The following is a 13,001-nucleotide window of genomic DNA, read 5'->3' on the forward strand; positions in this document are numbered from 1 at the left end:
GTCATAGAGGCTGGCTATCAAATCTCTTCAAACAGGCTGAATGAGACAATTGGATGGGCTTATTAGAGGTTGGCAACAGGCACTAATTAGGGATGTGCTGATATTGAAATATGGGCCAATACAATGTTTAAAAGCAACCCCTGAAATGGCCTTCTTTCCCATGTAAAAGACTCTCTTTAGGAAAAAGATCCTGCTATTAAACTCAATGAGAAATGTTTCTGTACTTAGCCCACCAAAAACAATCTTGTTGTGTAACATATATACATGTAAAAGCAATTAGAAAATCTGTTAAATTGCTGTAATGCCCTCCTACTTTCCTGGCACATTTTGCTCCAGAATCTCCTCTAATATGCAGAGTGGACCAAGCCCTGTCCATTCATTCCTTCTTTCTCTGAGAGTGATCAGCTCTCTCTCTATCTTGTGTCCTATTTTTTCCAGCTCCGGCAGCGGGCCTGTCCATCTGTTGAGCGTAAAGTCCTACTCTTCTTGTTATTTAACATCCACATCAAAATAGTCCTTATATTTAAGGTTTAGTGAGGTTGCGATGCAGAATATGGGATTGGACTCCATTACAGCAAAGTGTTTATCTACAGCTTCTAATAACATGGTCTTTGTTGTATTCCACTGTGGTCTGTGTCAGCATCCACTGAAAAGATGTCTCAGTTCCCTCATCAAGGCGATCACACCAGAACAGGCCACTGATATAGCTTGCAGACTGCAATTCATTGATCATTCTCCAAGACAGTAGCCCATAAAACTCTCACACTGCCGTCAGTTTCTTTGACTTTTGTTTGAAAACAGACCTGATGCATGATGTTAGGGTTGTAGAGAAAGTAATGGCTGCTGTTCGCGGGAAAGATGGCTGAACAATGCATGTACCCAGTGCAAAATGAGACACAACAGATTGACATAGGCCAATGACATCAGTGAATGTCATCATATTTGCTGATCAGCCAGTGTCTGTCAACCACCTGCATATTGACTGAGACAGGTGGTGGGGCAATAAATGAATGCATCCCTCCTACTAAAACTGTGGTTTTGATTTTATTTGACAGAGCCTTTGGTTTATTGATTGCTATCAGGATGTTAAGAGTTTTTTTTTTAAATACATATCAAAAAATCCTTCTAGCATGATTGACCAACCTTATGTATTTCAACCTCATTGTAAAATCACTGAATTAACTACGTATGTTTACGCCCCTATTGGAAAAAGTATAGAAATATTATTCAAGGTTTGAAACATAATCAAAGATAACTACAGTTCACCACATGCTGTTTTCATTTTTCATTGAACTAGTTCAGTAATCCACCCAATCAAACAAAAATACTAGAATACCATAACGGACACATTATACTCTTCTCCTTCAAACTGTAAGTTTTGTCTTTGACTTGTGGATCTCAGTGGTGGAACATTATTTGACAGACTAATTCCTGTTTAACTGATGAGGGATTTTATATTTCTAGCTGAGATAGCTGGTAGAGGAACAACCCACACAGCTCATTATTTTTAGGTAACTCCACTTCAGTATCTTTGCTGCTGGCTTTGCACATACTACCAAACCACAATGCCATAAAGCTAGAGGTCTGAATACTTTCGGGAGAAACAATGAATGGAAACACAACTGTGACTGTTTACAGGACACTCCATAGGGTAGTCACACTGGGCTGAAACACTGCCATGTTCAATGAAACCACACAGTCCTTTGTAGAATACTCTGTCTAGCTATGTCTAGCTATCTATGATATGCACACAAGGATAAATCCTTCCAGTACATGTTGATATGACAAACAAGATCAGGTTAGACTATAGATTACAGATGCAGCTAGAAGATGCTATTTTCATTTGTTATGTGTGGTAAATGTGTCTGACATTGAGTCAATGGTTCAAGTCCAATGGATGAAACAGACAGTTGTTATTGCTTATTATTACCACACACACACACACACACACACACACACACACACACACACACACACACACACACACACACACACACACACAAATAATTGTGTGGGTAATTGTAATACTCATGCTATGTTGGAGAACCCCCCCCCCCCACCCCCCCATTCATTACAATACTTTCTCCACTTAGAATCCCTGCATTTATAAAACTCTTACATGCACACCAAGTAAAAGAACACATTCACTCTGTTTCATTGTGCCTGTGTGTGTGTGTGTGTGTGTGTGTGTGTGTGTGTGTGTGTGTGTGTTTATGTGTGTGTATATATGTGCTTTGTACAATATCATGCAATGCCCTGTGTGTTGTGCTTGCACACGTGTTGTCCATGGATGCTTTGTGTGTCTGTGGGTGTAACTCTTTGTGCCGAAGGGGATGGGAGCCTGAACAGGCGGGTAGGATTCTATAAATAGAAAGCTCTCCAGCTCCCGGCCTCTTTGGAGAGAGAGACACACACAAAAAGAAAGACATGGAGAGAGTCAGAGGCAGCTGCGCTATGCTCGCCTGGAAGATATAGAACAAACAGTGGAGGAGCGGCAGTGAGCCATAGCGTCACTTCCTGATAGAGGTGATGCCCATAACAGGAGAAACCCCCAGAGATCTTTATGGCAATGATTCCCAAGCTGATTGGCTTGCAGCCCCTTCAAATGAAGCAACGTCTGCATTGTGACCTCACATCACAGGTTATGGGATTAGGGTGGGCACGATGTGTGAGCTGTTTAAAGAGATAGATTAAAAAATCTCAGAGACCCACACCTGTAAATTTTTCCTAACATATCTCTTTAGGCCCTGTCCACACGAGACCAGGTTATTTTGCAACCAAGGTTTTGTTAAATACGAGTGGTGTAATAAAAATAATAGAATAACTCTGTACACATACAACCGTAAAATCCACCACCAAGTGATGCAATATACGTGTAATACATATGCCACAGCAATAGGTGAGGATGTAAGGTAAAACCGGAAGGCTGTTTTAATCAATCAAAATAGTTTAAAACAGGAAAGGGAAAGTGTGGCAAATACCAAAATACAAACAACAATGGCGACTTGCAAGGGTGCATCGTTTGTTTGCTAGCAAGAGGAGCAGTCTCCTTCGTTGCTCATCCAGGCGCTGCCATTGTTGCATTAGGTTGAGCAGCTGGACATGACAGCCGAACACAGCTGACAGCAAGCCAATAAACAACAACTTAGTCACGTCCATTTTAGTGAAGTTATCAAGTGAAGCTAGTTAACAACTTCTAACCACCTTCTAACTGTCGTTACTCTCTGTGTTTACATATTTACAGAGGCACGCGCTCAGCTCTGTCGTATAAGCAATGGAAATATTTGGTTGCTGAATATTCGCAAATATTCAGCAAGCGTTGAAACCTGAATTGGCTGAAAACCTCACCCTGGACTCTGGTTTCAAACGGCCATGGTTTCAGCATTCCAAAAGCACGGTTGCATGTGGACAGAACAGTAAAACCGGGAACATAACTTCATGGTTGCAAAATTAACTGGGCTGGTGTGAACAGCTCCTTAGTCTTCTTGATTTCCATTTTAATTCTGTTTCCACCCCCCAACCTAATTAATTTAGTCTTTAATTTAATCAGTAGTTTTGAGTATTTCTAGGTGTATTAGGACTAATAAAATAACTTTTTACATGTCATACCCATGATTTGATGACAATGATTTTAAGCACAATCATGAACAGTATTTCCTCCACTGAATAACCTGCTTTGCTGCTGAGGACAGGATCTAACAAAACTATAGATGGACATGTGCATATATAGTATGTAGTTGTAGTTGTGCAGTATCTACCAACCATGCTTTGTCACCCTTGCTCTCTGTGAGTTGAAACAAAGACACATAAAAAAAATCTAAACTGATGTCTGTTTGTATGTGTCAGTTTGTTTCACTTATAATGTATTTTATATGACAACCATTAACGCATTACAATGGAGCACTGACGGTCAGTGTTCAGTGGCCAGTGTTGTACACATAGACTGGTCCTATTTGTGTCAACTCACACAACCACCTGGAATATAATCTGAAAACGAGCCTGTTTAGCATCCTAAAGCACTATTTTCTCTGTATGTCTGTATATAGTATAGAACGAGCGGCTACATATTGGCTGGTCACCTGTGGTTAATGGACGGTGTCAGTGTGTCTGTGCTGCAAAACCAGCAGAAGCTGCTGCTTACATAAGAAGCAGAGGGGCTGTGCACAGCGCTGCTCCAGTTGCCCTATCCTATCTCTTTAAATGAGACGGAGCTGCTCCGCTCTGCGTGTGTGTAGGAGAAATTACGAGACAGAGAGGGCCACTCTGTTGTGGAGGAGGACTAGGCGATCGAATACACATCAGATTTTCATTATTTTTTATTTTTTTTTAAATAGACTGCAACGGTGTTGCAGAGGAGGCTTTGTGTCGGTTTTCTCTACGCTGAACTGATTCTGATTTTGGACCTTGGTGCTCTTCTTGTATCTATGGGCTCGGTAGGCGCATCTCTCGCCTCCCGATAGGACATAACGGGCAGGGCTGCGTCCTAATAATTATTTATTTCGCATCCGCTGCGCCGCAACGTTGGGAGAAACGTGATCGTGAGGCTGCGATAACGGCTCGGTGATCATGGATTAATACCCGAGTAAATTTTCTTCTGAGAGGTAAGGGATGCTGCGAAAAAAGGCCGGACGAGGAGGATGTCTCCATGGGTACAGATTGTGTGTGTAAAGCATGTCTGCGCTTGTGATGGATGATGGGCTGGTGGGAAATGGCAGCAGCATCCACACTGCGGGTCCTCTGCCCAGACGAGGCGGAGGGTATTGCGGGGAGATCGGCGTGATGTGGGTGAATGGCGCTGGGTGTTCGAGCTCTTTGTGTGCATGGTGGGGCCTTTGGGAGAAGGAGCTGATCAGCCGCATCGAGCTGCGTATTATTAACTAACTCAATGACGTCAGCGTCTGTCAGTGACGCAACCTCCTCCGTTCTCCTTTGCACAGCAATGTGTGTGTTGGCTTTTAATCCTCGTTTTTAATCAGGTGCTGGACTCCGCTGCTTGTTGTGGTTCCACCCCTGATGTTGGCCAGCTCCTGTCCAGTCTCTGCAGGCTCCACAACAATTCTATAATTCCAAGTGCTGAATATGATCAAGTTAATGATACATGCAACTCCTCCCCTCCCCTTTTGTCCTTAAGTGGTTTTAAGGTTGAACCAAAACATCTTATGTTTGAAAACCTGAAAGTTAATTGGGAGTTCTGTTGATATTTGCTGCAAAACATACATTTGTAACTGACCCTGATGGTCGTGGTGGGGCAAGAGGGCTAGACTTCCCATTAGCTTAATAATGTATATTTGGATCATTTTCTGTAAATGTCATCATTTTAACTCATCATAAGATCACTGTAGTGCTTCTATCACGCCTGACAAAACTCCTAGAGGAAGGTGCTCCATGCATTTAACAAACCTATAAGCTGTGAGTCTATCATGTTCCGTGGCCATTGAAACAAGTATGACTATGGCTGTGTTTATGATTAAACCTAAGCAAGTTTTGCTAGTTTTGGTGCCTAACTACAAGCAAACTACGACCATCTGACAACATTCATAACATTCCAAAAGTCTTAATATGGCATACTATACAAACTGTTTGTCATCAAGCTCTATTACTGTAGTTATTACTGCTCACCCTACGACACAGCCAATTCAAAACTGTAGAGGGCAAGGTAGAGCTTCATAGTTTGAAGCCACTGACCAAGCTGCCATATTTATTGACTTGAGATCTTGTTGATAATAGAATGCTGAAAGAGAAGATGATACAAGTTAAAGAGGACCAGAAGTAGGTTACTCTGCCCCCCCCCAAAAAAACCCCCAAAACAATCACTGACCAGAGCAGATACATCTTGTTCTGTGCAAAAACAAGACTATCAGTGGCCGTTAACCTACGTTATGTGAGCAATTGTTGCTATCAAATGCTTGCAGATTTATAAATCCTGATTCTGGCATGTAGTGTAATTCTTCCAGTTGAGGCTTGATGGATTTGTGGATGTTTTTCTGATCATAAAAATATTAGACAAAAAAAGGCGCTAAAAGCTAATTAAAGACATTATTGAATATAAGATATACAAGGACAGTCCAGTTACTTTCTTAGGGTGGAGAAAAAATCATGTTCTACACCGAAACATGAACATGGAACCCTTGTGGAACCAGGATGTAATGATAAATGGACATAGAAATGTTATCTTCTTTTTTGAAGAATCATAATATATCCCTAATTGTATATGCATAGAGAATACATGGGCAGAAAGGACAACAAACATAACAGTGAAACAGGGTTTCAAACCTTAGCTTTAAACTTAGTTTGGTCCAGTAAATCAACAGGTAACATTAAAGTTTAACCCTTTCTTACATTTTAAAACAAGACCTGAGCTACTTCAGTTCTTTAGGAGGATGCTGTTTTGCTGATCTAGAAATGTTTTGTGGACTCAGAAACTGACTAGATGATGACTAGCTTTTAATTTTGGGTGGGAACTTATCCTTTAAGGAGAGGAATTACTTAATATTAGTCAAATAATCTGTCCATATATTTACATGAGGGATAGGCCTGGGCGAAATGGCTGAAAAAGTCTATCATTGGTTGATATTAATAATTACTGATAATTTCCAAGGACCTGTCCTATTATAATCATTTTTAAAGACCAGATGAAAAGAGGCTGAATTTAACCTCTTTATTTAGAATGTAACCACTTTATCAAGGCACACAAATAATAAGTCTTATGTGGAGCTGGTATGAACCTTGTAATATTGGTTGTTTTGTCATGTGGTGTTGCTGCTGAGTACCTCACCATTGTGGAAGACCTGTGGGTAGTTGCTTGAGATGAAGCAGTAGATATAGTACATATACTGTAGATGGTTTTGGCTGACAACATGCTGTGTACCCCTGCACCTAAGGTGGTACAATAAGTTTGTCTTTCAGGACAGTCTTCCTTGACCATTTACATAAAACAGTGTTTTGATATGGAAGAATGTACCCTAAAACTAGTTGGACTAGATTTAAATCAAAATATAAGATTCTGGCAATTGCTACACTTCACTAGGAATATAGTGCAAGAAATTCACTGAGCATTGCTTGACATACATATTTTTGTCTTGATATACTAGTGCTTAAAGTAAGTCTTCCTAAGTGTTTTACAGACTTGTCACTTTTAATTAGTTAAAAACAAGATTGTCTGGCCAAGGTGTGGAAATGTGGCCAATTCAGTGACAATGACAGAGCTCATTTTTGTTGTGGCCCCCATAATATTTATTGTTAATCTGCAATGAAGTAGCAGATCACATGTCATCTTAATGCATGTAGTCAAAAAAGCATATATCACATATATCTCTAAGTTAAATTCTTCTCTACTGCTTTTTCTAATTAGGTCTACACATAGAGCATCTTCATAATAAAAAACATGAAATTATAACATATAGCATTTAATGTCTTAATCCTTAGATAAGCAGGATGTTGCTTCCTTTGTAACAATTACATTAAAAAGACTATACGATCTGCAGGGATGTTTTTTATGCCTGCAGTCTGTAACTTTGTCTTTGCTTGTCAGATTTGCTAGCCGGACACACACAGAATAGAATAGGTGTCAAAATGATTGCTGCAGATCATAGGCCGAGCACAGAGCATCATGCTCTGCGGTGCCCCTGTCTACTGTGTGTCCTTTGCAAGTGAAAAACACAAATGTCAATAAAATGGAAAGTCTCACATCAAGTTAGATAAAATTTGGTAGAATATTTTTTTTACACTTACTTGATTTGCATCACTATGAAATCATGAGGTTAACAGGAGAAATTATCAGGGTTAAAAATAAGGGAGACTCCCGCAATCGTGAGTGTTGGCAGGTATGCCCCCTGGTGATAAAATAACCATTTATGCTGATTATATTTGAAAGGGCAGGAAATGGTAAGACTCGACTACCTGGACCAATGGTTCAACTCTGTTGCCCACTCAGTCACTGACAAACGTGTTTGTAGGGCTGGTCCCGCTATTGCGGTCCAGCCAGTAACTCAAATGAATACAAAATAAGACATCAAGACAAGTCAAGGTACATTTACCTGAAGTCAAAAGGTATTCCTTTGAAAGCAGAAGATAATCCATTTATACTAAAAACAAGATCAACTACATTTTGAATCTAAATGAATTATAGGATTATTACACTTATTACACTATTACAGAGGTGTTATTGATAACACCTATATTACATTTTAGTTTCCAGTTTACACATACACATACATGAGCGTAATGAAATGGATTTGTTTGTGTTTTGTTCTTTGACACTAGCCCTTTTCACACAGAGATGCCGCATTATCTCTGCAGGGTGTTTTGCCAATTCTCTGCTGTTGTTTCGCTGTGTAATTAGAACAGAAAGCTGGAGCTGCGACTCCTAAAGTGGCAAGATGGTATATGTCATGATGATGATATCTGTGTGTTTTTTTCAAAGTGTTTCCCCTGGTGTCCTCCTGTTAATCTAATCCATCTAATCGCTGTGATTTTTTTTCAGCACCAACACTTGGTGAGTTGAAGTTTTTTGCCAGTGACAGATGCTGTTTTTCAGGCAGAAATATGACAAAGAGTTGGTCGGACAGGCAGGAGGATAGATACTTCTCCATGTATAACTGTGGTATTTTTGCCAAAAATACAGTGTTACAGTCTCTATGTTACTTTTGTTTGGTCATACAACATTGCTTTGTGGGACATTTCTCTTTATTTTGTTGAGTGGAGGACTTGTGCAGTTATCAGACTGTCAGACCAACACGCCCTCGCTCCGCATCACCGGCTTATCCATTCATACTGGTTAGGTTTGCCAATACTGCGCTGCTGATACTACCTCCAGAGGCGTATCAGCACCTGAGCGAAATTTCCCCCCTCACCACCTCCGAGACATGCACACAGAGGAGGAGGCTGAGAATTGGCACAGGATCTCCGCATTCAAACTGCAGTGTGAATGGGGCTAGTGATTGTACCTTCCCACAGCAGTTGAGCAATGGCTTCTTTTGGGATAAAGCAACACCACTTGGACAAATAAACAAGGGTGTGCCCAATGCAGAAATGCGGTACACAGTTACACCAGAACTGGTTGCAATATTAATATAATGGTGGTTTGGTGATGATTACATTCGCTTGTATTTATTTTTGCCAGTCACTACTTCTTTCAGATTTTTATATTAATACGTCAGAAGGGGCATTTGAGCATATTTGAATATTGGGGGAATGTGTCCTCCCCAGCGTATATTATTATTACTGCCATGATGTGCTTAAATCTGCTGTTGCTCTAGATACAAATGTCAGGTCAAGTGTTGCTTCTGTGTTTTGCACAGTTACACTGTACTTTGTTTTCATTCCACTAGACATTTACCACAGTAATAATATATCAATTCTTCAGCTACACCATTTGCATCTGTGTTATTGCTCCCCCATAATGGATAATATAAATTTAAAGGCCATTGCTTTCAGAAGATCACATATTAGGGTCTATTTCATTTGCATTTCTTCGTGATTTCAACACTAAAAAAGTGCAGACTATTTGGGTACGTAACTTAAGGCCATGATCATCTCAGGCTTATTCATGTGCTGCTCCCATATTGTCTGCTTTGACCATTGTTATGGTGGTGCCCCATGTCCTGAAACCACACGATCTATCAAATTCTATGGACCTCCATGCCCCCCTGGTTAGGTCCTGTAAATCGATAGCACTAATTCTAAGGCCCACTTCCTCTGTGCCCGTCAACTTATACACTGTCTGTCATACTGTGGTCCAGAGCAAATCAACATTATGACTTCAGAATTTCAACTTTGGGATGGTTCAAGTTTTTCTATTGAGATTGTCAGGGCCATTTCCTGAACCATGTCCCTTATGTGTGGTTACATTATCTGCTGCAAACAAGGTGTGTACACACTTCCAACTCAAAGGTGGCTAGTGTCAAGTCAAAAATGAACAAACTGTGACTCAAAAAGACTTGAGCAAACGTTCATCAGGTTTACTCAGATATCCCTACTTTGATGCATTAAATAATTTAGCTATTGGAGCTGTGCAGTGTGTGAGCTGTCTTTTATGTCAGGGTTTTCATTATCCCCTTTCAAAGATTAACTTGGAGCCACGGTAAATATCTTCACTAGTACCAACTTGGCAGTTCAAGCCAGTGTTTGCAGCCATTTTCATGGGAGCACCATCCCAATCTTCAGACACATTGCATTTTGCTGGATTGACCCTGCTGCCGGTCATCTTGTTAGAACCCCCTCTTCAGCCCAGTCTTTCTGATCTCGATTGCACTGTCCTTTCTAGGACTGCCTTTAGGTGTTTATGATAATCTGCATTAAAAGGCTTGGCGAAGACAGTGGCTCCTACACCAAGTCACTTCCTTTTAGTTTACGTCATTGAAAAGGCCCTCCAATACCATCAGGTTCTCTGCCTTTGGTGCACGTGATATGTTTTGGCCAAGTGCCAGCTGGAGTAGCTTAGTTATGTGTGTTTATCATGTTCATCAGTGTGCAATATTAGTGCCACTCTGGTGTTAAATGTCACTGTTGCTCTGTGCTTGTTGCCGGTGGCTTGTTTAAGATCATAATGCATGTAATCGATGTGATCAGCGCCTAGTGCTTCTGCTCTCTCTCTCTCTCTCTCTCTCTCTCTCTCTCTCTTTCTCTCTCTCTTTCTCTCTCTCAATTCAGTTCAATTCAAAATTGCTTTATTGACATGAATGTTATGAGAACTATGTTGCCAAAGCATCGAAAATCAATTAAACAAAACAAAAATAAAATTTGTAGGTTAAAATACAAATAAATGAAATGAAACTTAAAAAAATCTCTCACTCACACATACACACACACACACACACACACACACACACACACACAATTGTGAATCTCTGTTCTGAACAGGGCTTAAATTGCCTGTATGTATGATTTTCAGTCTGAATAACTGTTGTCTCTGTATTTCAGCACTGTGATGAACTGGCAACCTGTCTAGGGTGTATCTCACCCCAATGTCAGCCAAGGTTGGCTGAAGTCCTTTTAGACAATAAATTTTGAAATGATTTTCTGCACAGGCTATACTGTACATCTACAGTGCATGTACACTGTTTCACGACACTGACTTCTTTTATGTTTATTTAATGTTATGAGTGTATGGCTGACTAAAGTGCCTGCAACTTTAACAAATAACAAATTACCAGTTGTGCTTTTTAACTAATACATGTTGCCAAATGGTTTATTTTAAGTACTACAACAAGGTGCAATATTATGGATCTTCATAGCAGAGTAATGAACTATTTTTAATGTACACACATTTGGTAATGGCTTTAGTAGTGAATTCAATCAGGAGAAGACTTTTTTGTGAAAAGTGAATTATAATTGAATAATGAATAAATAATTAGATTTACTATTAAACACCTAGAATTGTTATTATATATATATATATATATATATATATATATATATATATATATATATATATATATATATATATATATATATATATATATATATATATATAACATAACATAACAACATAACATAATAACATATATATATATCTATATATCTATATGTATCTATCTATCTATCTATCTATCTATCTATCTATCTATCAATCTATCTATCTATCTATATATATATATATCTATATATCTATCTATCTATCTATATTTCTATATATATTTATATATATATTTATATATATATTTATATATTGCATTTATATTATATATATTATATTGCATTTGCATGCATGCAAGAAGTGCATTTTGGGTGTGTCCAATTCCATTTTGCTAGTGACATGACAGAAATAGATGTCTTCATAGGTTTTTTTTTGGTTTATTGCACTGGACATAGATAGAGGATAGATAGAGCCCTCTGTGTGATCAGCCTTTTGTAGTTTGTAGCTTGTTATCAAATCTGTGACTTCAGCAATTTCCTGCTCTGTGTCCGGGCTGTAATCAAGGAACAGATAAGATGTGTGTTTTACTACTGAACCTTTTTTTTGCTCAGCCCTTCACTTGGCCTTGAGAAGCTGCTGCCTCTGTTTATTGATAACATTGGCCTTCACTCTACATTTAAGTCGCTGCAAAACTACAAACTTGAAGCTAAGGACCCTCCTTCCCAACCCCTTACTTCTCACTCTCTAGCTCTTGCTCTACCACTCACATCTTACCTACACAGATCAAAGTGCTGCCTCTTTCTTAAAGGAGTCAGGCCCCTCTTGTAACATGTGATCTGAAGTTTAGTTTAGTGTCCCTGTTTTTACTAATGTATTTGTTTGTTTCTTCGTGTTCGCTCTCAGCTGTTTCAGGAGTCGTTTTATGTTACTGCTGGTGATAGCTAAATAACTGACTTTTAACTTTTATTTTAAAGAATTTATGGGAAATGAAATGTGTTTGCCACCAATAAGTACATCATCAATTAAAGACACAAAAATTAATTGGAATAAATAACTTATAGTTATTATAGAAATATCTCTCTAAAAAAAGCAAGGAATCTGTCTGTCTGTCTGTCTGTCTGTGTACGTGTGCCTCAGATAGCTCTGCAGATCACGATCAGACTGATCTGAGAGTGTCAACATGGCTGCTGCATGGTTCAAAGGTGTGCAACGTCTCATTTGTTTGGACTACAATGATGCTTTACGAAATCCGCTAGCATTGTTAACTGTAGCCACCATAGTCACGTGCACACCACAGCCAATCACTGCACACCATAGCCAGGCGAACATTGCCGTCACGTTTGCTTTGTGCCTGCCTGTGTGCTTTGTGCAGGAAGAAACAGTTAAAATAGGCTTTTGTCACAAAAGTGTCCGCAAGCAGCAAGTTTGGTTGCTGAGGAACAGGGGAAGTTGTGTGAGGGATGCCGGCGGTGATACAGACAGCGACAGAGATGGCGAGTTTTGAGAGTTGAGAGATTTGTGACATATAGTGAGTTTGGAGTGTATAGTTAGTATGTTATATAGTGTTTAGTGTAGTGTGTTTAGTGTGTAGTGTAGTCATATTTTTGTGTTGTAAGTCAAAACAATGAGGAGATTACTGAATGTG

General features: G+C 39.4%; 1 protein-coding gene across 1 annotated transcript in view; it reads left to right on the plus strand.

Moving 5' to 3' along the window:
• The first annotated feature begins 4,212 nt into the window (after positions 1-4,212).
• Positions 4,213-13,001, plus strand: part of fbxl16 (F-box and leucine-rich repeat protein 16) — a 46,971-nt gene continuing 38,182 nt past the window's right edge. Inside the window, exon 1 of the mRNA XM_037090467.1 lies at positions 4,213-4,601. The gene's annotated coding sequence lies outside the window, so the exon portion shown is untranslated. The remainder of the gene's footprint in view (positions 4,602-13,001) is intronic.

Source organism: Acanthopagrus latus, chromosome 24 (assembly GCF_904848185.1).
Source record: "Acanthopagrus latus isolate v.2019 chromosome 24, fAcaLat1.1, whole genome shotgun sequence".
NCBI classification, from domain to species: domain Eukaryota; kingdom Metazoa; phylum Chordata; class Actinopteri; order Spariformes; family Sparidae; genus Acanthopagrus; species Acanthopagrus latus.